This window comes from Lemur catta, chromosome 12, assembly GCF_020740605.2.
Source record: "Lemur catta isolate mLemCat1 chromosome 12, mLemCat1.pri, whole genome shotgun sequence".
Lineage (NCBI taxonomy): Eukaryota > Metazoa > Chordata > Mammalia > Primates > Lemuridae > Lemur > Lemur catta.
This window is the reverse complement of record NC_059139.1, coordinates 49314058-49339040: the sequence shown is the minus strand read 5'-3', so window position 1 is coordinate 49339040 and position 24983 is coordinate 49314058. Positions and strand designations below refer to the sequence as shown.

The following is a 24983-nucleotide window of genomic DNA, read 5'->3' as shown; positions in this document are numbered from 1 at the left end:
TTGTGCTAAATGCTTTGTTTGTGGACACCCAATTATGCTTGACTGTATGTAGAAAGCACTAAGAATTCTGATTTGTGTATCTGTGTGCACATGCATGATTTGGTGGTCACTTATCTCTTAAAGAATCACCATTTAAAAATCATATTTTCTCTACATACCCACCAAAATGTCTAAAACTAAGAAGAAATTTTGTCAAGGATATAGAACAACCGGAACTCTAATAATATATTGTTGGAGTATAAAGCTGTACCATCACTTTGAAAAAAGGCCTGTCAGTTTCTTATAAAATTAACCATACACCCCCCCCCCCCCCCCCCGCCCCATGACCCAGCAGTTCCACTCCAAAGCATTTACCCAAGGTAAACAAAGAGATAGTCACAAAAAGCCTTGTCTAAGAATGTTCAAAGCAGCCCCAAACTAGAAACAGTTCTGATGTCCCTCAATAGGAACAGCAGATTCTCCCTGCTGTGATGGATTGATGCAAAGGAATATTTCGAAAAGGGAAAAGTTGCTGATACATAGAGTGTGGAAAAATTTTAAAAACATTATGAGTGAAAGCAAACTCATAATGTCAAAGCAAAAAAAGTTCCATGTAGGCAGGGGTTAATGTCTAATTTGATTACTTTTGTATACCCAGTGCGCTTAGTGCAATGCCTGGCACACAGAAGCTAATGAATATAAAATGAATCCGTAAGAGACTGAGATTGATCAGGCTCTTTACCTTATAGCTGTGATTACTACGTTGTTATTAATGATTTGGCCATCCTATTGGTCTTGGTTGGTTTTACTTAATACTTATGTCTCTAAAGACATTAATTTGCAAAGTGTTTCCTAGTAAAACACTGGCAAAGACATTTCCATAAAATGTGAGTTTTGTTTTTTTTTTTTTAAAGCCAAATGGTATTGACTAAAAATACATCCATTTGCTCGGACAGTGCCAAATATCTGACAGGCAAAGAGTTAGGATGGTGAAAATTGAGGCCAAATACCTGGATGCGCCCTTGCCCCTGGGTTGGTTCCGAACTTCTCGAGTTTCTTTGTTTCTCATTGTATTCAATGGAATGGTAAAAATGGTAGATATTATTTAAAAAACAAAGAGATTTTTCACATCCATACATACAATGGCAATGAAATAGGAAGTGATTTTAAAATATCTAATAATGTAGCAGATATAAAGCCAGAAGAATGCTGGCTTTGATGGAAGAAGATTTTGATCAAAGTTTTCAAACTGAGATTTACATTGTTTTGCTGTTTGGAGTCACTGCCCCCTCCCCCAAATATTATGAAAAGGGGTAAAAACCTGGTTAAGATAAACAAAAAAGTACTTTTCACTTAAATAATCAGTGTAGCTTACAAAGCTGACTTATTAAGCACTTTTTTTTTTCCAGATGGAACATTCTTGATCCGCAACTTCATGACGGCATTGAACTCTTTCGTGTATGTGACAAGACTGCTTTGATGAAGCGGGGCTCGAATGCTGGATGAAGAGATTTGATCACAGGAACTGAGTCATTTGAGACCCTCCCTTCATTTACATGTAATGAAAATGACAGCGTGAGTGGTACAGTACAGAATATCTTTGATCATCTCCCTTTACTGAAAATACTTTGATGAGTATTTTCTAAAAAAGTAAAAGGATCTGGTGCGTAGATCAAAGATCTGTTCATTCTTTTCAAAAAGCACTTGAAAAAACACTTCTCAAAATTCCCACCCAAGCAGCCCCCAAACATCAGAACAAAATACCTCACGTGACATTCTGGCTCCCTGTCCTCAGTAGTTACCTTTACATAGCTTCTATGGCCACAGCAAGCTGTTGCCATTTTCACATATTCTAAGTCTGAGTTCTCAAAAATTCTCCAGCACCAAGACAAAGAGAAATTGCACGGATGCTGATCCTGATAGCTGGCGTCACATCTCCCCACATTTTATGCGTCTAGTAGACTTGGGACAACAGCATCTCTCCCCTTTCATCTTAATGGGAATTGAAAATGTTATTTGTATCAAAGCAACATGCATTGGTTTGATATAGATGAAAGTACACATGAATTTTTAAGATTACACAAGATTAAAAAGAAAAATCCCAAGCTGTTTTTTTCCCCTAGATCATTTTCTATATGCCAGACAAGCACAGGTTTATCTTCTGCTGTTAGATATTTTCTTGGGAAAAGCTCTAAGCATCCCTTTCCTGCACAATGCCAGATCTGCATGTTCCCGTATCACTGGTGTCCCTGGGTCAAAACTTGCTCACCTCCCAGAGCTTGTGCCCACGGGTTCTGCATTCAACGTGCATTTGCAAGAGCCTTTACAGAGAAGTACTCTCATTATCCCAGTGATAATCATTTTTGTGTCCTTATCTCATAGAAAAACACTTAATTCAAGCTACTATTCAGGCTTAAGTGTTTTATCTTTTTTCCCTTGTCCAGTTTCTCCCTAATGGCTTTCAAATACCTACTTCACTTCATAACTGGCAAATATTGAATTTTCTAATATGGAAATATGATATAGCCATGGTTCTCAAACTTAAGCATGAATGCGAATCACCTGCAGGGCTTGTTAACACAGACAAGAGTTCCCAGGTGAGGCTGAGGCTACAGGTCCAGCAGCCAGACTGTGAGAACCACTGGCCTGGCCTACAGTGGCCCAGATCACACTGGTTCTCTTTGCCTTCTCTCCCATAGATGAGTTCTGTTTGCTGAGAATCTGGATTCAGTGATGTTTACATTGCTTGCTATTTCAGGACTGATTTTAGTTTCATTTCCTCTGAAGCTCCATGCTGCACATGTGCGGTGTGTCTGCCGAGCACTGTCCACAGAAGCAGCACGCTGTGTTCCTCACTTTTATGCTGTCATTCCTCCAGCCTGTGTCCCCTCGCTGCTCAGTAACAAATTTACATATAAAGTTTCCGAAAGAAATTTCATTTTACTTAAATAATGTAGGGAGAAGGCAGAAAAGGAAGGTCCAGAGAGCCTGCGTGCAGCCATTTTGGCCCATACCAGACCTGACCAGACTAAACAAGGACGTCCCCAGCCCGGACCACCTGACGATGGATGAATTATACTACTAAGCTGGATGCCCTACAACGTGTGTTTACCTTTCTGTGGCAGGAATTTATGATTAACCTTTATGGCCTGACCACAAGACAATGCCGGTCATGAATGGGGTTTTTGAACATTTAAAACTGTTACCATTGCCCCGTAAGGGGCCACTCTCCTCCTCGGGAAAGGACCCCACCTCTGTCTGTGGAGTAGGATCTGTTGTCTCGCTCTCTCACACTTTCCGCTAGCTGGCTTGTTCTTGAATTCTTCCCAGCGTGAAGCCAGGAACCCACTTGGCAAATTCAGGGGGCTTTCCACCCTTCACTGGGACACCTCCTGCATCAAAAGTTTCTTGTTCTTAAAGAATTGTCCATGACTGATGGCACTTTTGCTTAACACTTTCATGTATAAACCCATATGCCTGCTAGATTTTGTCAAGAGAATGAGGGAATTACAGAGATCTAATAATTTCCCACCCCTGTTATACTAGCACTCAACAGAGTCATTAAACTACTTGATGACACCGGGGCTTCTGTGCACTCTGATTAGCATAAGATAGAATTGATCCTCAGGCCCAGTGCTTAGTAAATCAGCCCCCCCAAGACTGAACACAGAGGCAGGGATAGCACAAAGGAAAAATTAGTAATAACTAGAAGAACATAAAACAGTTTTATCACTGTGTGTCCTGAGGTTCTGAAAAATGCTGTTCATTAGAATCTTTGTTTACATTTTGTGAACAATCACACCCAGGAGGAAAAAGAGGCATCTCTAATTGAAACCTCATCTTCTAATTCAACTCGAGCAATATTTTTTGGGCCTTGAGGGCAAAGATGGTTAGGTCCCAGTGTCTACTGTGAAGGGATTTACTGTCTAATAAGGGACAAAAACAAGTGCTGTCACAACGAATTTACTTATTTGGTAAGTGTGTGTTAAGCACATACTGTGCACTAGGCAATGTCCTAGGCACTGGGGATGTGACAAAGAATGAAAGAGAAGGCTCTGGCTCTCAGGGAGCTAGTGCCCAAAGACAGCATTCCTCAAAAGGTTGAGATGTTAAGTTTATGGCATTCCCAAATTTGACACTAAATAACCTTGCATCACACATTCAAGCTGTGAACTAAGATACAACCTTAAGCTCCCCAGCTGACTGAATGGACCCCTTCTTGGCCAAGGGCACCCCAGAAAAAGCCTAAAGCTGAGTTGCTGGCCATGAGGAGGGAGTTCAGAAGTGCATTGGTCATGCCCCACCTCCCTTCTTAGAGATAGGCCTTGTAACAATAAAATTCTAAATCATTACCAGGCCTAAGGCTATACACAAAAAAATGCTTAAACCACACCTGCAGGCCATCAATTTACTCAACAGATCACTTGAGTTTGGTAGTCTGGTGGCTTGTTTCTGATTAACAGACATCCTTATCTTAAGTTAAAACATTCCAAGCCTTTAGACAAAGCTTCATGTCTTTAACCAATGAAAAATCAAAGAATCTTTAAACCCACCTATAACCTGTAAGCCCCCCAACTTTGACACGTCCTGCCTTTTTGGGCCAGACCAATGTACTCACCCTCCACATGCTGACTTAGTGTCCCACGTGCGATTCCTGTCTCCACGAATGTGTAAAACCGAACTGTAACCCAGCTACTGCGGGCAGGTTTTCTCAGGACCTTTTGAGGCCGTGTGCTCTGGGCTGGTCACACACATTCTGCTCAGAATAAACCTCTTTAAATTGTTTTACAGACTTTGAGTTTCTGTCCATTAACAAAGCCATTCCTAGTCCTAGGCTGCCTGTCTGAAGGCTGATGGTACCTGCAAAGAAATCCTAGCAAATGAGACCATTCACCTAATTGGGTCTGGAAATGCTCCGAGAGAAAAGAAGACCCGAGGGGGGCATTAAACAACACTCCTGTGCCCTGAAGAAAGGAAACAAAATGCATGAACCAACCAGCATTTATAATTTTTAAAAAGTATATAGATCTCATGTGACATGGGCAGATATTTTTTTCCTTTCCAGACACAATAAGAGGTGGCACCCAAGCCCAAGCAGGAGCACCGTTACTAGCTAGACTGTCGTGGTTGTGACTCTGCCTTCCGTGCTGTGCTGGCAGACCAGCTGCAGGAGCACGTTACAGGGAGACTTAACTTCGTGGGGTGGCCTGGTTGAGGAGAGGCAGACAGGCACAGATGGCAGCAGAAGAAGCCATGAGGCACATTCTCACTCTACACTAAGAGATTCTATTTCCTCTCTCCCAGCTTTTCAGTTTGGCAGACTCTGGTACTATTACACTCAAGATGTATCAGAAAAACACATCTGAAATTCTTGTCTGCATACAGGAACTGAAATACTTTTTGTTAAAGTTTTGGTCCTATCCAGGGGACAGTTTATTTGGGATCATTTAGACTGGCCCATCCAGCTAACCTGACCCTCCCTGGCCAGGGCTGTGTTAAGCCTTCATCACCGGAGTTTCCAGCAGTAGCACTACTGTCCTTGGGCCTTCAGGCTCCCTTAAGAGAGAAAACTACCCATCATGACGCTGCAGATGAGGCCTGTTTCCAAGAGAAAGCAGTGCAGTACAAGCTTAGGGGACGTTCACCACCCCAGAAACAACTGTCAGTAGAGGGTTCTAGAAACACAGCTGAGAGCTTCATTAGTGGCCACCTCAGGGACAATAGCACAGCAAAGTGTCACATATATGGCAACTATTTTGAACGTTTCCTGAGAAAAATAGCTGTGTCCCCTGGGAACTGTTACAGTGTCTAAAATGCACATTAACAATGCAATTTCTCAAGAATTACAGATCCTAGAGTTGAGAATGTGCGAGTGTGTGGGACTGTCTGGTTCTGTCTGCAGTCTTAGGCAGCTAAGATATGTCATAGAGGGAGGCGGCAGAGGCCCAGTGGCAGAGGTTTGCCCAAAGGCACCAAGCTGGCCAGAGTAACTGTGTATGCCGCCTTCTCATCAACCTCCAGTGCTCAAGATGCAAGGGCAAATATTTCAGTATATATTAGAGAAAATGAAAGGGTGGCCTTGCAAAAAATCACAGGAAAATATCTAATCCCACAATGTCCCCAGTAACAGCTAAAGATCAATCCTATGAGCTCTCTCTCTGCTGTATCTCTATTCACGGGCATCCTGCCGGGTTCTGTTTTCACAAAAACAGCTAAAAGGAACCCAACAGACAGAAAGGAAATATACATTTTTTCTTTACATTCACCAGCTCACTGCCTTTTAGAATCTGTTTTACAGCCCTAGAAATTCCTGAATGGACATTAGGAGGGACCAAGGCTAGGCCTCAGTTTCCTGCCTAATATCGTATCTTAAGGGCAGGACAGCTGACAAGATCTTTGACATCCAACAGCCATGTCTGTTGTTATCCGCCTGCCCCTCCAGGAAGAAAGAAAGGAGTGGATACAATTCACAGTACCCTGTTCATTCAGCTACAGCCATAAATCATCTTCACCCCTTTTACAATTCCTAAATAAAAAGCCTGAACACCTGGTTCTCTCTGCCAACACTATCTCCCCTCTTTCACTGTGTTGTCCCTTTTCCACCTGGGAAAAGTAAAATAAACTTCTTTCTATCCTAATTTTTGTCTAGGGAAATCTTTCTCAAAACCGACATGCACTAGCTCACATGCTAACCTTATATACACCCTTAAGAAAATCAAGATTTTTTTTTCTTAATTTCTTTAAAACATTAAAACAAAATTTGCATTTAAGGCAAAAACAGACATTGTCTTGTGGGTTTTACAATGTAAGTAGATGTAATATATATGAAAACCATAGCGTAAAGAAAAAGAGGGACGGTGGTAAATGGATCTTACAGTTGCAAGGGTTTCTGTGTTTCACGTGAATTGGTACAAAGGTTAAGGCAACTGTAAAGTTAAAGATGTACATGGTAATCCCCAGAGCACCCATTAAGAAAATGCAAAGAGATTTAATTAAAAAGCCAATGGATAAATAAAATAGCATTTTAAAAATTGCTCAAATAATCTAAAAGAAGGCTTGTATAAAAGAACGGAGAAATAAAAACAAAACAAAATACAGGGACAAACAAAAAACAAATGATAAAATGTCAGACCTGAATCCAACTATGTCAATAATTACATTAACTGTTAGTAGACTAAACACTCTAAGAGGCAGAGATTTTCAGAACTGATTAAAAAAATCAAAACCCAATGATACGCTCTCCATTAAAAAGCATCTTAAATAGACACAGACTGAAAGTAAATGGATGGGAAGAGATACATCATGCAAACAAATAAGCATGAGAAGGCTGGAGTGACTATATTAATATCAAATAAAATAGATTACAAGATACAGAATGTCACCAGATACAAAGAGGAACAATTTATAACTCATCAGAAAGACATAACAATCTTAAATGTATATTTCTTAACAACAGAGCTTCAAAGCACATAAAACAAAAATTGATAGTATTGAAGGCAGAATAGACAAGTCCACAATCCTAGTTGAGGATCTTAATACTCCTCTTTCAACACCTGAAAGAACTAAAAAAATTAGTATTAATAAAAACATAGATGATATGAAGAATGCAATTAATTACCTTGACTTCATTGATATTTACAGAACAGTCCACCCAACAACTGAAGACTACCCATTCTTTTCAAATGAACTTGAAACACTAAGACAGACCTTAATCTGGGTTATAAAACAAGTCTCAGTAAGTTTAAATGGATTCAAATCACACAAAGTATATCCTCTGACCACAATGGAATTAAATTAGAAACTAACAGAAAAATATCTATAAAATTCCCAAATATTTAGAAACTAAAACAATAAAAAACTGCTATTGATAAATAAGCCATGGGCCGGGCACAGTGGCTCACGCCTGTAATCCTAGCTCTCTGGGAGGCTGAGGCGGGTGGATCACTCGAGGTCAGGAGTTCGAGACCAGCCTGAGGGAGACCCCCATCTCTACTAAAAATAGAAATAAAAAAAAAATTATCTGGATAACTAAAAATATATAGAAAAAATTAGCCGGGCATGGTGGCGCATGCCTGTAGTCCCAGCTACTCGGGAGGCTGAGGCAGTAGGATCGCTTAAGCCCAGGAGTTTGAGGTTGCTGTGAGCTAGGCTGATGCCACGGCACTCACTCTAGCCCAGGCAACAAAGTGAGACTCTGTCTCCAAAAATAAACAAATAAATAAATAAATAAATAAATAAATAAATAAATAAAGAAGCCATGGATGAAAGAAGAAATCAAAAGGGAAATTATAAAGCATTTTAAACCGAATGAAAATGAGAACACAACTTTCCAGGAAAGAGTTAAGATAACAAGCCTGAGGTTGCTATCTTTAGAAGAGCCTGTTTGTGGGGTTGGCCATTGGCTGGTGTTTGGTAACTTGATTTTTGTAATGTTCCCTACACTGAGACTGTTTTACCCATCTAGGGCACTGATAACTGCTTTATTTCTGGGAGATAGGAATTTTTATATTTGTGGCTAGTTGTTGTGCTTATGTCACCAGTTCCCAATAAAAACTTTGGAGTTTGAGTCCCTGGGTGAAAATATCACACACATATTGTTGTAGCCTGTTGCTGTAAAAAGGAGGCTGTTCTCTGTGACACCATCTGGGGAACAGAAGGTAAGAACATTAGAAACATGTTTTCTGGAGGCCTGATGTGTCTTTTCCCCTTTCTGATGGCGGGAACAAACTATAGCCATGAGTACAACTACCTTTGCATCCTGAGTCTTTCTAGTGAATCACCAAACATATGGGTGGTCTTGGGACCTCCCAAACAACAACATAACATTTTGGGGATGTGGCTAGGCAACAGAGGGAAATTTATAGCACTAACATATTTATATCAGAAAAAAAGAAGACCTCTGCTTCCATCTTTAAAAACTAGAAAAAAACACAAATTAACCTGAATTAAGAAAAAGAAGGGAAATAATACAGATCAAACCAGCAATCAATATAATGGAACATGAAAAACAAGAAAGAAAATCAGTGAAACCAAAAGTTTCAAGTCCAGATGAGAAATTCTATGAAACATTTAAGTAATAAATAATGCCAATGCCAAAGCTCCTCCAAAAAATTGAAGAGGAGGTAACAGAACTTCCCCACTCATTCTATGAGGCTAGCATTACAGTGATTCCAGAACTAAAGACATTACAAGAAAAGAAAACTGTAGACCAATAATATCCCAGATGAATACAGATACAAAAATTCTTAACATTTTGGCAAATCAAATTCAACAATGAAAAGGATAATATATTGACTGGGGTTTACACCAAGGACCAAAGGTTGATTTAACATGTGAAAATCAGTCAATGTAATTCACCATATTAACAGACTAGATGAGAAAAAAAATATGATCTCAAGAGATTAAAAAAACGCATTTGACAAAATACAACATCCATTCCTGATTTAAAAAATTCTCAATAAACCAAAATAGAAACTTCCTCGACCTTATAATAAATATTTTATACAAAAACCCTATAGTTAGTATCATATTTCATGGTCAAAGAATGAATTTTTTTCTCTAAAATCAGAAATACGGCACGGATGTCTGCTTTATTACTTCTATTCATCACTGTAATGGAAATTCTAGAAAAAGAAAAGAAAAGTATCCAGTTTGGAAAAGAAGTAATAAAACTATGTTTACTTGCAGATGACATAATTGTCTATTTAGAACATCTGATAGAATCTATGAAAACGCTACTAGACATAATGTTGCAGGACAGAAAATCAACATAGTGAACTCAATTGTATATTTATGTTGCAAAAATGAGCAATCAGAAATTAAATTAACAATACCATTTCAGTAGCATCCAAAAATATGCAATACTTTGAAATAAATCTGACAGAAGACGGATGAGACTTATACACTGAACACCACAAAACATTACAGAGAAAAATTAAAGAAAACCTAAAGAAACAGAACTATATCACATTAATGGATCACAAAACTTAATATTGTTGAAGATGTCAATTTTTGCCAAATTGTTCAGTTGTAATCTTAATCAAAATTCCAGAAGGCATTTTGTAGAAATTGGCAAATTGATTCTAAAATTCACATGGAATGCAAAGGACTAGAATAGCCAAAACAATTTTGAAAAAGAACAACTTTGAGGATTTACAGCACCTGACTTCAAGATTTATTATAAAGCTATCATAATCACGACAGCACTGAGATAGACAAATGGATCAATGGAACAGAATACAGAGGCTAGCAATGAAAACCACGCATACACGGTCAATTGATATTTGACAAAGGCAATTCGGCACAGAAAAGATAGTCTTTTTATCAAATGATGCTCCAATGATTGGGTATTCAAATTCTAAAAAAGAGATCCTTATACCTGGCTCCATCTAAAAAAAAACTAACTCAAAATGGATCACTGACCTAAATATAAGAGGGTAAATTATAAATCTTGCAAAAGAAAACATCAGAGAAAGTCTTTGTGACTTTGCATCACCAAAGAACTTAGACATAACCAAGGCATGATCCATAAAACACTCATAAATTACACTTCATAGTACTTCTGCACTTTGAAGAACACTGTTAAAAGAATGAAAAGACAAGTCACAAACTTGGAGAAAACATTTGCACGTATCTGAAAAGGACTTTTATCCAGAATATATAAAGAACACTCAAAACTCAACAATAAGGAAACATACAACCCTGTTCAGAATTGAGTGAACTATTTGAACATACGGTTCACTAAAGAAGATATATAGAGAGAAGTAAGTACATGAAAAGATGCTGAATGTCGTTAGTCATTAGAGAAATGAAAATCAGGACCACAAAGAAATATTATTGTATAATTATGAGAATGTCTAAAATTAAAAACCAACTCCATCCAGTGTTGGCTAGGATGTGTGCAACTTGAATTCTCACATACCACTAGTGGGAATTAAAATAGTAAAAATACTTTGGAAAACAGTTTGGCTGTTTCTTAAAAAGTGAAACATGCACCTACCATTTGATGCAGGCTTCTACCCAAAAGAAATGAAAGCATATGTCCATTCAGAGATTTTTACATGAATGTTCAAAGAAACTTCATTTATAACAACCAAATCTGGAAACATGACCATCAACAGATACATGAATAAACAAATTGTGGGACAGTAATGTAACAGAATAGTGCTGAGCAATAAAAAGAAATGAACTACTAAAATCCATTGAATTGTACACTTTAAATGGTGAATTGTATGGGATGTGAATTGCATCTCAGTAAAGCCATTATGATGAAGAAGAAATGAACTAATGATAAATGCATCAGCATGGGTGAATCTCAGAATCTTTATGCTAAGTGACAGAAACCATAAAAAGAGGGTACATACTCTATAATCCTAACTACATAAACTTCTAGAAAATGGAAACTATTCCATGGTGATCAGCAGTTGCTCGGAAATGGGGGGAGGCAAGGAGAGCCAGGAGGGAAGGGACACAAAGGGGCCCAAGGACGCTCTTGGGGGTACGTTGGATATGTCCATCACTGTGATTGTGGTGGTGGCTTCATGGGCTGCATACGTGTAACAAAGCGTATCAAAGTGGATGCTTTAAACATATGCAGTTTAATGCATGTCAGTGATTCCTCAATGAAGCTGTTAAAAAAAATAACGATCTGAGGTTCCACCTAAGAAGATAGAAAAAAAGAGCAAACTAAACCAAGGTGAGTAGAAGAAATGCAGGAAATAATAAGGGTAAGGACAGAAAACAACAAAATAGAATACAGATTATCAACAGAGAGAATTAGTAAAGCCTAAAAGTTGGTTCTCATGGTTAGATCTAACCATGCCTCTTCGCTTTTCTTTCTGCTTCCACATATCTAAGTCTTGTCCACTTGACGTAATAAAACTAGCACAGGGCTGTCTCATTCCTTCTGTGTTGCTCATCAAGTAAGTACCTTTCTAGTGATTAACTTGTAAGACATGATGTTGGTAACTTAATTATGAATAATTTCGTATACTCTAGTTTAGTCTGAATTTACTAGTCACCCACCTAGCACCGCGTGAGAAGACACTGAAAGCTGCTTGGGGTGACCTGCGCAGTAGGACAACCTGGCTGTGACGCAGCAAGTGCAGCGGGGCCCCAAAAGACAGAAGGCCGCTGTGACGGGGACATTCCGTGGGAGGGACTGGACTTTTAAATCTCCCTTTGAATAGATGGTAACACGGTCCCAAGCAGTTGAGCTGTCTAGAGTGGAGAATCCCTGGGGAAAGAGAATGCCATGTCACAGGAGGGGCAAGGGATGAGGTGCCGGGACTTTGAGTCACCTGGACAGACCTTATAGGCAACAGGGAGCCAGAGTATGTTTTAAGACAGAAATAAGTGGTCCAAGTGTCATCTTGGGGAGATGAATTCGGCAGGGGGTGTGGGAACGACTGGGAGAGGAGGAATGGCTTTAACTCAGTGATTCTGGAGGCAGAAGAGACAGATTTGAAGGACCAAACACAAAATCACACTTTCATCTCTAAATGCTACTACTGAAAATGGGACGCCAAAGGTTGAGCTTTCTCCAGGGAATCAAATGATTTTCACACTTGAGGACCCTTATTCTCCCGTGGGGATGTATTAGTCACAAAGGCCGTGGCAGCCTCCCTGGCCCCAGCCAGCGAGTTGGAGCCGACAATCCCACGCCAGAGAGACGGCAGGAGAATGAATGGGAACAAGGGGCGGGCTGCTCGTGCCAAGCGCTGCACGCTCAGATGACTCACCCAGGCCGGTTACTCAGCGCTGCAGGAAGCCTTAGGAAAACACTGAACTCCCAGTTGGTATTTCCAAAATCAAAGGTCAAGGTCACTGCCTGAAAGTCTAGCTAGAAAGTGTGCTTTGGACCCCAGATTAGTTCACCCACAAGGCGGGGTGGCTCTTGCACACCGCACACTCCACAGGGGACAACACTCGACTCTGCTAAGTGTCTGCGTCTCTACTCCACACCACCGAACCTGGGGGGACACAGAGCAAGTCCCAGACGCTAACCAAAACCCGGCTCACCTTTAGCAGCTGCACGAGGGGGAAACGAGTCCTGAACAAAACGAGGCAAGTTTTTTCCCCTTTCCTTTTTACGTAAAGATACACGTTTTATGTTTTCTTGGGAAACCAATGTTTTAACATCCCCTCTTCTTTGTAAGTTTACAAATAACAGTAGATGTTATCTGAAAAGAACTTTTTAAAGGTCTTTTTTTTCTGAGCAGTTTTACTGTCTTGCTCTAGTAGAAGCTGATGAGCTGAGAGGCCCCCCCAGGACATGGACCCCCTGGGTCACCCACAGCTTCCACCTCTGGAGGGCCTGCTCCGGCCCTGGCCCTGTACCTCCCTCTGCACAGACACCCCAGGGGACAGCTGCACAAGGGCCCTTGCTGGGGGGCAGCCAGCCAGGAGCAAGGCCTAGATCCCTGAAGCCCCCAACGCTTTTCACTAGATGTTTTAAAGACGCTGCAGTTTAATGCCACTTTCTTTAAATTCCTAGTATAGAGTACGACTCTGGGGCCACTGTTCAAACAACTCCCTCTGAATGATAAGTGATGCTACCAAAAGATAAAGGAACACATACAGGTGTCACTCTGGCTCCACAGAGAGCTGCAGCCAGAAGGCTGCGTTCCCACAGTGGTGAATTCCCCCGGCCCCGGTTGTCGGGCCCCGAGGAAGAGCCACCAGTGATGGTGGAGGAGACCTGCCCGCTAACATCCCCAAAGCAGTTCACTGTCCCCACAGCAGTTGTTCCCAAGGGCTCGGGCCCACCCCACAGCTGCTGTCGCTGGGCTCCTCTGTGGGGGCCACATTCTTGCCTCGCCACCCAGGCTCTCTCCAGGGATACGATTTGGACGTCACCCTTCAACTGCTCACAGACAACACCGTGCTTCTGTGGCTCGTGGGGGCAGCTGCATCACCTGGGGGTCCAGCAGTGACAGGCAGAGAAATAAGACTTGGAGTTTTGCTGGTGTCAAGTCACAAGGATGATGATTTACTGAAGATTTTTTTTAAACAGAAGTTCTCATAGCCCAAAGGGTGTTGCATGAAGTTTTCAAATTTAAATTGAAACAGAAAATGATATAAATCACACTCACCCTATTACTTCTCCTTTTCCCCTACCGTATTTCACAGCCATGAAACATTAATGCAGAAGACAAATGAAAAAAAAAAAGAAAAAGAAAAACCAAAACCCATCAGCTGAATCAGATAACGGGGCTTGGGATGCAGACCATAGAATGAATTTTTGTTGCCCATGTCCCAAATCTCACTGTAATCAGGACACGAAGTGTCTTCAGGTCAGGCCCTGTAAATAGAGAAGCTCCGGTGTCCAGAACCAATCTGAGGAAGAGGGGTGATGCCCAGAACATCGTCCACCCCTTCGGGGGTGCCTCCCAGGCGCCAGGCTCTGCGCGAGGTGTCGGGGATGCAGCTGGGAAGATGGGCAGGGCCCATCCTCACAGCGCTCCCCAGGCCGAGCCAGGACAGCAGCTGCCCCCAGGTCAGCCTCCTCCTGGGCCAGAGGCTGCCCCACAACTGCACGCTGTGCACCACGCTTCCTGTCTCCCCATTCTGCTACCCCGACACCGCGGCTCCTCTTCCCTGGATGCCACGCTCATTCAACAGATATTTTCTTGTGCCAGGACCCAGGAGGGAGATACAACGATGCTAAAGACATGGTTCCTGCCATTGGCAGTTCCAGGGAGGCCTGGTTCTCCCTTTGAGAATGAGACACAAGCCATCCTTCTATCAGTCCGCCCTTCCTTGGATTTTTGGCCAAACCACACTCTAGTCCTCCACTAAAACGTCCAGCAGGAACCTCTGCAGGCTGATCACATAACCTGACCACACTGGACGCAACACTCAGAGGCTCCACTAGTTAGCCTGGTGGTTCTCAACCTTGGTGGTACACAGGGGCCCCTGGGCAGCTCTGGGAAACGCTCCTGCCCGGCCCGCACCCCAGGCCCACTGTGTCAGAGCCTCTGGGATGCAGCCATCACTGCTCTGCTGGGTTTGCTTATTAACACCCCAGGCTATGCCAACGTGCAGCCAAGGCTGGGAACCACCGTGTGAGCCTTCCCACATTCCTCACAAGTGCCGAAGGATGCAGTGCCGCCGGGTGGATTCGAACCTTCCTCCTGCAGGATTTCCATGGTCGAACAGGTCCGCTGTTCCTTATGGACTACAACCTGCTTCTTATGAATCTGCCTTTTGCTTCCTTTGTAACTCCTGGGCCAATGCTCTGTGAATAGATACTTAAATTCCTTTCAATAGTTGCAACGATGTGAAACCTTTCCACAAACCTCTACTGGACCCAAAGGCGCTTGAGAGCAGGCTCCACCTGTGCTGTAGTTCCGGCCCATGCTCCGTGTGACAGTGCTCAGTGCTCGTACACAAATGGCAGCCCCTATGCCTGGGCCCTTTTCTCCCCCCACCACCTGCCGACCCCCAAGTAAATATGCTGCCCTTGTCCCGCCTCCCATGCCACAGTCATCTTGTTTGAGTAACAAATAATAAGGACACGTGCCATTGAACCCACCCCTCACCTTGTGGTTCTGGGTTTGGGGACAGGCTGGTCATGAGAAGGTGGGTACAGGGGCACTTGCTTCAGCTCCTGCAGCTGGGCTCTGAAATCCCACCCTGAAAACTCAGCTTCAGCAAACCAGGGCAAGAATCCCACTGAAGAACACCCCAAAGTCATCCTCCTCCTCATTTCTTCCAGCAGTGGCACTGGAGGAGACCATGCTTCCTGGAAATTTATTCTTAGAAATTATTTAAATGGAGCACCACTAAGTGAAGTCCCAGAAGCTTGACTATACCTCTCAGTGACGAATGCGGCCTTGACTATGGTTGAAACAAAAGATCCTTTAGGCAAAGGAGAGGTGGCACGATGGCCGGCTGTCAAGTTTGGACTGGCTGCGTGCCTGCAAAGTGTGAGGGCAAGACGCACGCTGGAAGGCTGCGGTGAGAACACACAGTGCTCACCCCACACTGCCACGTGCCTACCCACACCCGGGCTGGGGGGAGGTGCTCCCACGACCTTCCCCAGTGCCAGCGGTCTGGGGCTCCAGCGTTCTGTCAGAGAGGCCGCGGCTCCTCTGCGGGCAGGACAGTCGGCCACCCCACTCTCTCAGCCTTCCACAGCATGCTCCCAACTGTCCCCTGCCACTTCCCTCCATGGTGCATCACATAAACAGGCCCATCTGCATGGCATGATCAATTAAGTCTTCAGTCCAAACCCCACCGGGGATGGCTCTGAGCTGAAGCACCTGGAGGCAGGGTGTGGACAAGGAGGAAGCCAGGCCGAGGCTGGCGGGCCGCTGAGCATCTGGGGCCCAAGTGCACTCCTAGCTCAAGCTCCCTGCTCGGCACATGGAGGGATCCAGCCCAGCCTGGTCATCCTCTCCCCTCCTGCCCCCAGTTACCTGTCCGCTTTTGCGGGGCCTCTGCTCCCCACGAGAACACATTCCACTCACCATTCCAACATGCCTCGGTCAACACCTCCTCCATGAAGTCACCTCCCAGCTTCCCAAGTGAGGGGAACCTTTCTCTTATGAATGCTTTGAATACGCGCCTGTATTTCTTTTATTACCACATTGCTAACTCCTGTGGGATTTGAATCCTGGTTCTGCCACATATATCCTACATGAAGCCTGGACAGGTTCCATCCTGAGCCTCAGTTTCCTCACTTGTAACAAGGGGATCGTGGTGTCTACCACATGGAGTTGTGGCGAGGATTACAGGAGCCAACGTGTGAGAAGCGTTTGCAGAGTAAGAAACACAAAGCATCTACAGGATACATCTTATCATGACTATTGAAACATAATCTTCATGGACTGAATATCTGCTGAGTGAGTTCAGCAGCATCAGTGGGAAATGGGGACTCAGGGGACCCAGATGTGCTGCTGCTCTTGGTGGTCCGGTCTGGCAGAGCAGCACTAGTGTGGTCGGTGGCAAATCTACTCTGTCGTGGGGTGGCCAGGAACAGTCACAGGGGGGATGCTTGACCTGCGTCAGGGCAGAATGAGTTCTCCAGCGGTGCAAGAGGAAGGAAGAGGAGGCTCGATGGAGAGAACAGTAAGGCCACGCACCGAGGCGTGACCAAACCTGGCGTGTTCCAAGAACGGTAAGCAGCCTGGTGCGGCTGCTGCAAAGTGGCAGGGGAAGAAGGGAAGGGTGGGCTGGACTGTGCTCCTTAAAGACACCCGACAACTGCTTAGATGATGAGCGGCCACTGGGAGCCTTCAGGATGGGGACTGGGGCTGGCCCGGATGATAATCAATGCTATGCTGTAAAGGTTTAGCCACCGGCTTGCTGGAAATGTAAAGGGAGCTGAACATACATTTACTATAAATTTTACTGATATAAAGCAAAAGTCAATAAATTACTGCCCAGAGGCCGGCCACCTGCTTTTGTAAATACAACGGTCTTACAGCCTAGCCATGCCCATTTGTTCGTGTGTCACCTGACTGCTCTCGCACCGCAGCGCCAGAGCTGAGTGGAGCGGCTGCCACAGACTACAAAGGCCTAACACGTTTACTCCTATCAGACCCCTGAAAAAAAACTTCCCAAGCCCTGGTATAAAGGATGTATAACATGATTTGTAAATACTATAATATAAAATACTCTTGGTTGTAAATTCTATATAGCCAATCGATTCTCACAAAGTGCTTTTGCAGGTTTTTGCTGACCTTTTGTCTCAGCAGCCAATTTACAGCTGCAATGGACGAATGAGTGAAGTTTGGACATGAATGTCCGTGGACATTTTCATTTACATTAAGAAGGAAGAGGAAAGTCGAATAACAAAGATGTATGTAGGAATTTCACTCATTTGCCAATGATGCAAACAACTTCTTTGTTGAATCAAATAATAGCTTTTGAATACTAGAAGAATATTTATTTTGTACTAGTCACAATGAAACTGGTATAGACCTGACACATTTAAGTTTATTCTGGATTATGAACATTTTCTCCATCATTTTAAGAGAAAATCAATGAAGAAAGAAGTCCTGACTTGTGTTTTCCAAATTTCCTTCTAAAAATACTCCCACTGCGGCTGTTTGAAGCTGCCAGCCTGACGTCACTGAATGTGTAACAGTGGAAGGGGCTTGGCCTAATTAGCTCCAGTCTGTTTTTCAACCCCTGCGGTCATATCCTTTAGGTTAAAAGTGTGTGCTTAGCTCTGCACACAGGCTAGATGAAAGGTGATCACCATCCCTTTCCCTAAACTCGCCCTGGGGAGACTGAGAAAGCAAACATCTGAGTAACAATGCCACGGTAAAGATTTGCAGGAACATCCTGGCCTGACCTTCATTCTCCAAAGTTAACTGACCAAGAACAAAGAAGTTTTACAACCTCCTCAGACCTTCACTGAGCCCAGATGTCTGTGGCCCTTGGTTACCTCTTATGACCCAACCCTCTCTTCCTCTTCCCTTAAGATAAAAAGGAGCCTAAGTTCATATTAATACTAACTTAGGATTTTTTTTAGGACACTAGTCTGCCATCTCCTTGGTCTCCTGGCTCTGGCTCTCTGAATTAAAGTTGCTTTCCCTGCCCCAACACCCTGCCTCTCAACTCACTGGCTGCCCGGCGGCAAGTGGGACGAGCTTGACCTTGGCTACAAATGTGGAGTGAAAACGACGTGCACAGCGGTGCAACTCTACGTGGTGTTTCCACAGTACAACACGACAAACACACGTAACCTCAAGAGCACAGATGACTGTCAGCATGGTAACATGCTTAGGAAGGGATGGATTTTGAGTACACGTTACTTCTTAAAAATAAACTTTGTTTAGTTGCATGCTAATATAATGTTTAATAACGGCTGGTTTAACAACTGACTCACAAAATTCCAGAAAATTAAACAGTTTTCACAAATTGCTATGAGCTGGCCCCAGCACGTGCTGCCTGGAGGCAGAGAGAGCAGTGACGAGGCGAATGCAGGGCAACCAGAGGTCACAGTGGCTTGAGTGAGGTGGCAATGGGGTGGAGGAGAGGGCAAGAGTGAGTCAAGAGCTGCTATGAGGACACAATCTTCAGAACTAAGTGGCTTCTAGGATGCAAGAGGCCCAGGAAAGCAAGGATACTAACAGTGGGTCCCAGGCTCAGGGTGGGGCTGAGTGGACGGGGGTCCATTAGCCGAGTCAGGGATTATATTCCAGCAGGAGGAGATGTGGGGACAGACGCCTGGCTTCTGCCTCGTCCATCCTTGTGTCTCCCACTGGGCCAAAATGCTGGGAGTTGAGTGAAGCTCCCTGAATGGAGGGATGACTGCTCAGCCCATGGCCTAGCCAAATGCTCAAAACCGATTCCTTAACGTGAACTGAATAATTCCTTCTGAGGAGTCAGCTACCAACTGTTGCATTGGAAAAAGAAAATTTCCAGAGAGTGCTAACACCCATAAGTTACATACAAAAATTAGCAAATAAGTAAAACTTTAACGAAAGTCAGTCAGGTAATGTAAAAGTCTCTTGGGCTCACTTCGTACAAGTCTCCAGAGTGAGCAGAATCTTGCAATAGTCTGAATGACACAAATCATATATAAAAGTACAGCCTATGGGATTTTAAATTTAGGGGGAAAAATCCCTCCTCCCAAAGGTCAACATAGTGTCTTCTCTTTAAATCCTAGTTGTTTTGGATGCATTAGAGGCACAGATGAGATTCGTTTCTAAGAAATAGCTCGGCTATGTGTGCTTATCATTCTCACCAAACCTATCTCACATTTCCTAATCTTTCTCTGCGTTTCAGCCTCCAGCACTGAGGCGCAGCCGAGTGGGGCCTCCGCGCCGGCGCAGCTTGTTACTGGCGAGCAGGCACTGACGGTTTCATGCAGAGAGAAACTTCACTTCCAGCGCGGACTTACCGCTCCCTGCCCTCTGTTTTTCCCTCCTCCACCCCCCACTTGTCCCAGCCACAGGCCAAGTGCCTTAAAACCATCTGTTGATGGGGCACAGAGGACAGGATGACAAAACAGGTAGAACAAAGAAACCCCATCGCTGTGCAGGGCAGACAACCCCGGCACTGCTGTCCCGCGTGCCGGGAGGCGCCGAGCTTCTCCGCCAGGGAAAAGGACACCTGCATCTATTGCCACTCGGCATCCTCCTCCCACACCGTGCTCAGTGCCGGGGCACGTGCCCAGAATGTTCTGTTTACCCTCGCCCTCAACAGCCAAGTGATTCCCGTGTCGGCTTCAGATCCCTGGGGCTTCATGAAACCCGTCATGACCAGCTACGGCCCAACACTGGCGTGAAGCTGCCTCACCCGCCTGAGAGCACACGACCCCCGGGCTGAGTCCTCAGCGCCCCTGCCTGCCTCCCCGCTCCCTGCCGCGAGCGCCTGCTGCCCCGTCCCCTCGGAGCCTCCCACGGTCCCTGACGCGCATCAGGCACTTCATCCACGTCCGCTCAGGGTCTGGCTGCCCAGAATGTGGTTTCTCAGGGCAAAAAAAAAAAAAAAAAAAGTGGTTTTGCAATATCAGAGGCCTTTCTTGAAATAGCTTCTTGTAAATATGTACTAAAGCTAAATGGAAAAATGTGGACAACTTAGAGACTTTACCAAATATGTCAACAAATATTTTGGGGCACCTGCTGTGATGACACATACGTGTACACTCTGGATCATGGTAATACACCAAGTACATAGACTACATTTCTAAATTTGACTGGCCACTTTCGGAGATAACTGAGGTCATGTTTTCAATTGTAATAGCCTTCTTCTCCATTTTTTTCAAAAAGAAGCCACACTTATATGTGTGCCTTGGAAGAATGTGGCATATTCTTTGTAATACCATGCGAGACACATATTGGCTACGTACAGATCAAAACTCTACATGAAATAAAAGTTTGGGACAAGACAGAAACTATACCTTCAATTTCCTATGCCCTCCAAAGGTTATTGTGGTTAAGGAATACAAATTAGTTTTCAAAATAATTTGCTGAAGGCCCCTGGGCATACACAGTGGAGAGTACAAAGAGGCATAATCCACAGTCCCTGCCCCGAGGCAAGAACTGAACCAAAGCAAAGTAAGATTGACGGTCTAATCCTGGGTGATACAGGTAAGAAGTGTCATTGTCACCTCTTTGGGGTGGCAGATTTGGAAGATTTTTTTAGAGGAAGGAGAACCGAGTTGAGTCCTAAAGGACAAAGCAGCAGCAAAGGGCCCACGGCCTTTAAAAGCACGTAACAGATCTCAAATCCTGGGAATTTAGAGCAAATTGAAAACTTGATTTTATCACTTAGCAATGAACAGAAACCAGCAAGCGACTCTCTGTGCTTCTCTCTCCTCATTCCCTCCCCACACCAGCCACTCTCTTCTCTTGGTTTTGCTGAGAACGCCATGAGATGTCAGACGCTCTTGGTGTTAAGGACCCTGTTTTGCCACAAGCTGGAGGAGAAGGTCAAAGAAAGGAGCGGGGTGGGGGACAGAACGTGGCACGCATAGGGAGAGGCAAGGCCTGGGGCCGTGAGGGCTGAGGACATGCCTGAGTCTACAGTGGGAAGTGGAATAGGCCAGAAGGGCAGTGGGCAAAGACCCGCCGTGAGGATGGTCCATGCAGGTGTGAGGACCAGCTGGGAAAACGCATCGACCATCTGGAGGCCCATGGGAGGTGACCGCAAGTAGAGTCCAGGTAAATGAGAGAAGGCAAAGAGGGAAGGAGGGAAGAGAGACAATGCGAGGCTGACTCCTAGAGTGATGAGCACAGACAACTGCAGGATCCTTGGGTCCTTTCGGGTGCAGCTGCCAGTGAGTACAGTCCCGCTGGAAAGGACAGAAATCGACCACGGATGCTTGGGGGGTGGCCTGTCAGCCACACTCAGACTGCACACATGCCCAGAGGGGGCCACGTTCCAGGGCCCGAGTGGCTGGGGGAGAAGCCCGGGAGCCTGGTGAGAACCATGGGGCAGCCTCCTGCTCCCACACGCTGGTGAAGCCAGCCTGTGCCCTGGAGGAAAATCCTACCAGCTGTCAACAGGTGGCTTTGCTCTGTTCCCACAAAAGGAGAAGAGGTCATTCTGATGAGGGGAGGCTGGCCATCTCCTTTAACCAGCCTTCTCAATCCATGGCTAAACGGTTTCTAAAATGTGTGGTGTCTTTGAGAACAAGCCTTCCCCACTCCGCAGCCCAGGCAATGCAGAGTTGGGGGCATGTCTAACTGCCCACTTGCTCTCTCTGGCTGAGCATCCCAATTCTGCTCAGTTTTCTGAGGCTGCGACGTCCCCCTGCCTGAGTAGGTGCAGCAGGGCCTGGTGCTGGCACTCCCCACTGTCCACTCAAGAGCTCTAGAAGGTGAGAGCGCACTTTCTGCAGCAGTTTGGGAACTGAAAGGTGCCCCACATCTCCCCAAAGACATTCCCTAAAGGTTTGCTTCAGTGCCCATCAGAAAGTCCTTCCCTAAGGGTAAAGGCCCTCCTAGGGGCCTGGGGAATGGTTACAGCATCATTCCCTGGAGGCGCAGAGAGTCTGGACTCGCTGGCAGAACCTGGACGATGTGCACAGCTCATCAGCATCCTCTCTCGCCTGCGAAAGTGCAGGCGAGGTGAATCTGTGATAGGGTTCGGCAGGGGAGGGTAAGTCCAGACTGCCCTGTCCAGTAAAAATACTGTGTGAGCCACACATGCAAACCACATATGTCATTTACAATTTTCTAGTAGCCACATTAGAAAGGGAAAAGAACAAGAGCTGATGTCAGGTCAGGGTCCTAAACACTTCTTTTTCCCTATGAAAGGCCAACTCTTGGACCATGGTTGCAGATCCCTGAAATCCCACAGTTCAAGCCATGTATTTGGATTTGGGTTTTGACCCTGGGAAATGGCAACGGCCTCAGGGGCCCTAGGTCCTCACCTCTGCACCAGCACGAAGGGTGGGGACAGCCTTTGAGACAGGGCACAGGGGCTGGCATGAGGGCAAAGGGGGCCCCAGCAGTGTGTGTGCTGTGTGGACATGGGGTGCTCCTGGGGGTCTGCCCAGGCTGTTGCTGGTCTAAGAAAGGGGGACATCCAAGAAAGGGGATTATCTTTGAGAAATGGGGCTGGCAAACTTTTTCTGTACAGGGCCAGATGGGAAATATCTGGGCTTTGCAGGCCACCTGGCTTCTGCTGCGGTCGTGTGAAAGCAGCCACAGGTGCTGCACAGGCGAGAGCACCTGTGTCTCGGTTTCAATAAAACCTTATTCACAGATTTGGCCTACAGGCTGTCGTTTGTTGCCCTCTGTCCTAGATGACACCTAAAAAATTCCTAGACAGCCTCCCTGAGTCCTGGGTTTTGTGCTTCTCCCCTGCCCGGTCCCCGCTTCCCTGGTGCTGCCTTCGGTGTGTGCTGTGTGCTGGTCTGGAGCCCCCACGGCTTCAGGGGCAGATATATCGTGTCCCCGGTGCCAGCACAGAGCAGGTGTTTAACACGTATCTGGGGAGAAAACATACATGTGGTGTAGGAGGAGACGACGCTTACAGCAGACAAACCTCACCAGGCATTTCCAGCGTCTTGGTAAAAAGCTACAGGGCTCGCATAGGAAAAGGGATCTTTGCTGATGACAAGCACTACCAGGAGACAGCAGCCTGGCTTACAATCTCATTCCTTGTTAAAATGCAAACCCATGGACCGATTTTGACATCAGGGCTAAACCCCTGAAAGTAGTGCCACCGAAATTGCCTGCAGACAGGATCCCATTGCAGTTCGCTTCAGCTGCCTTCCACAAGAAGGAAAAACGATGGAGCTAGCCAGAGGTATAAAAATGCTCTGTTATTGGAAAATCTAAGTGTCTCTCTAGGGCTGTGCAGCATCATTAGGTGACGTCAATGGCTCAGGGTACCCGAGCTCTGCGTCTCTGCTCTTCTCAGAGCAGCAGCGAATTCATGGCACTGCAGGCATTTCTATTCAGAGCCTCAGAAAGAAGTGGCCCCTCGCTCCTGCATCCTGAAGTCCTGTGCTAAGGGCTTGCCTGCTCTCCCCGTGATGCAGGAAGAGCTACAGCTGGCAGGAGGCCAGGACTGAGACATTCAACTTCTTTCAAGCTAGCCGACTGCTCAAGGCCCTACTATGCACAAGCAGCTGGGCACACCAAGAAAGGCACAGCCAGTGGCCCTGCCAGCAAAGAGAGGGCAGTTTAGCACACACATAGCTGTGACAATGGTGGGGGCTTTGGGGCCTGGAGCAGGGAGGTAGCACTGGTGCTTCTGGAGCTGGGCCATGAAGGACCGGTAGGATTTGGGCATGTGGGGCTGCAGGGAGACTGGTAACAGGAAGATTGGATTTCCCTTCACTTGGTGAGCAAGTAGGGAGGAGGAGGAGCGAGGCTGAGCTGGTGGGGGGAGTGTGTGCTCCATTCTGGATGGGAACTGTACTCGGTTGATTTCTGGCACGACAATGAACGAGCCACGTGGACCTGTACCCTCTACTGTGTATCCACAGCCCAGAAATTCCAGTTTGCACTGCATAGGTTCAGAATTTGTCTCTAGAGACACCAGGTTTTCTGCCCCCCTCCCTCCGCCCGTGTCGCCACTCACACAGAACGCAGGCTGCCTCCTGGTGTGTTTCAACCGGGCTCCTGGAAGAATGTTTTTCCTATGAAAGTCCATTCTCTCCTTTCCTAGAGGCCTCCAAGGACCTTGCCTCTTGCAGGACTCTATGGTATTAACTGCAAACTTCCTGATTTCAGTTGAAATTCTCAGTGCTGAAGAAAGCATTTTATGTTGAACTCAATCTTATGAAAAAGCACATGGACATGGATTCCTTCAATGTCCTGAGACAACCGACAGAAAGGCCCCGGTGGGCTCGCTGCACTCACCCGTCACCTGTCCATGGGCTCACCTGGTCCCTCCTCACCTGGCACCTCCCAAGTCTCTGCCACCCTCCACTAAAATGGATTACACCCCGGAAGCCCTTGAAATCCCTTAGAAACACTGTCCCTTCTTTAAAATCTTCATCAAAATCAAAGGTCATATTTTAAAAGTTTTCAAAAACAGACCATTGGTAATTATGTTTCTTGCATACCTTTTAATCAACAAGTTAT

General features: G+C 45.3%; 1 protein-coding gene across 2 annotated transcripts in view; it reads right to left on the bottom strand.

Moving 5' to 3' along the window:
* The window catches only part of PDE8B (phosphodiesterase 8B), a 97858-nt gene that overhangs the window by 27371 nt on the left and 45504 nt on the right, over nucleotides 1–24983 (bottom strand). The window lies entirely within an intron of this gene.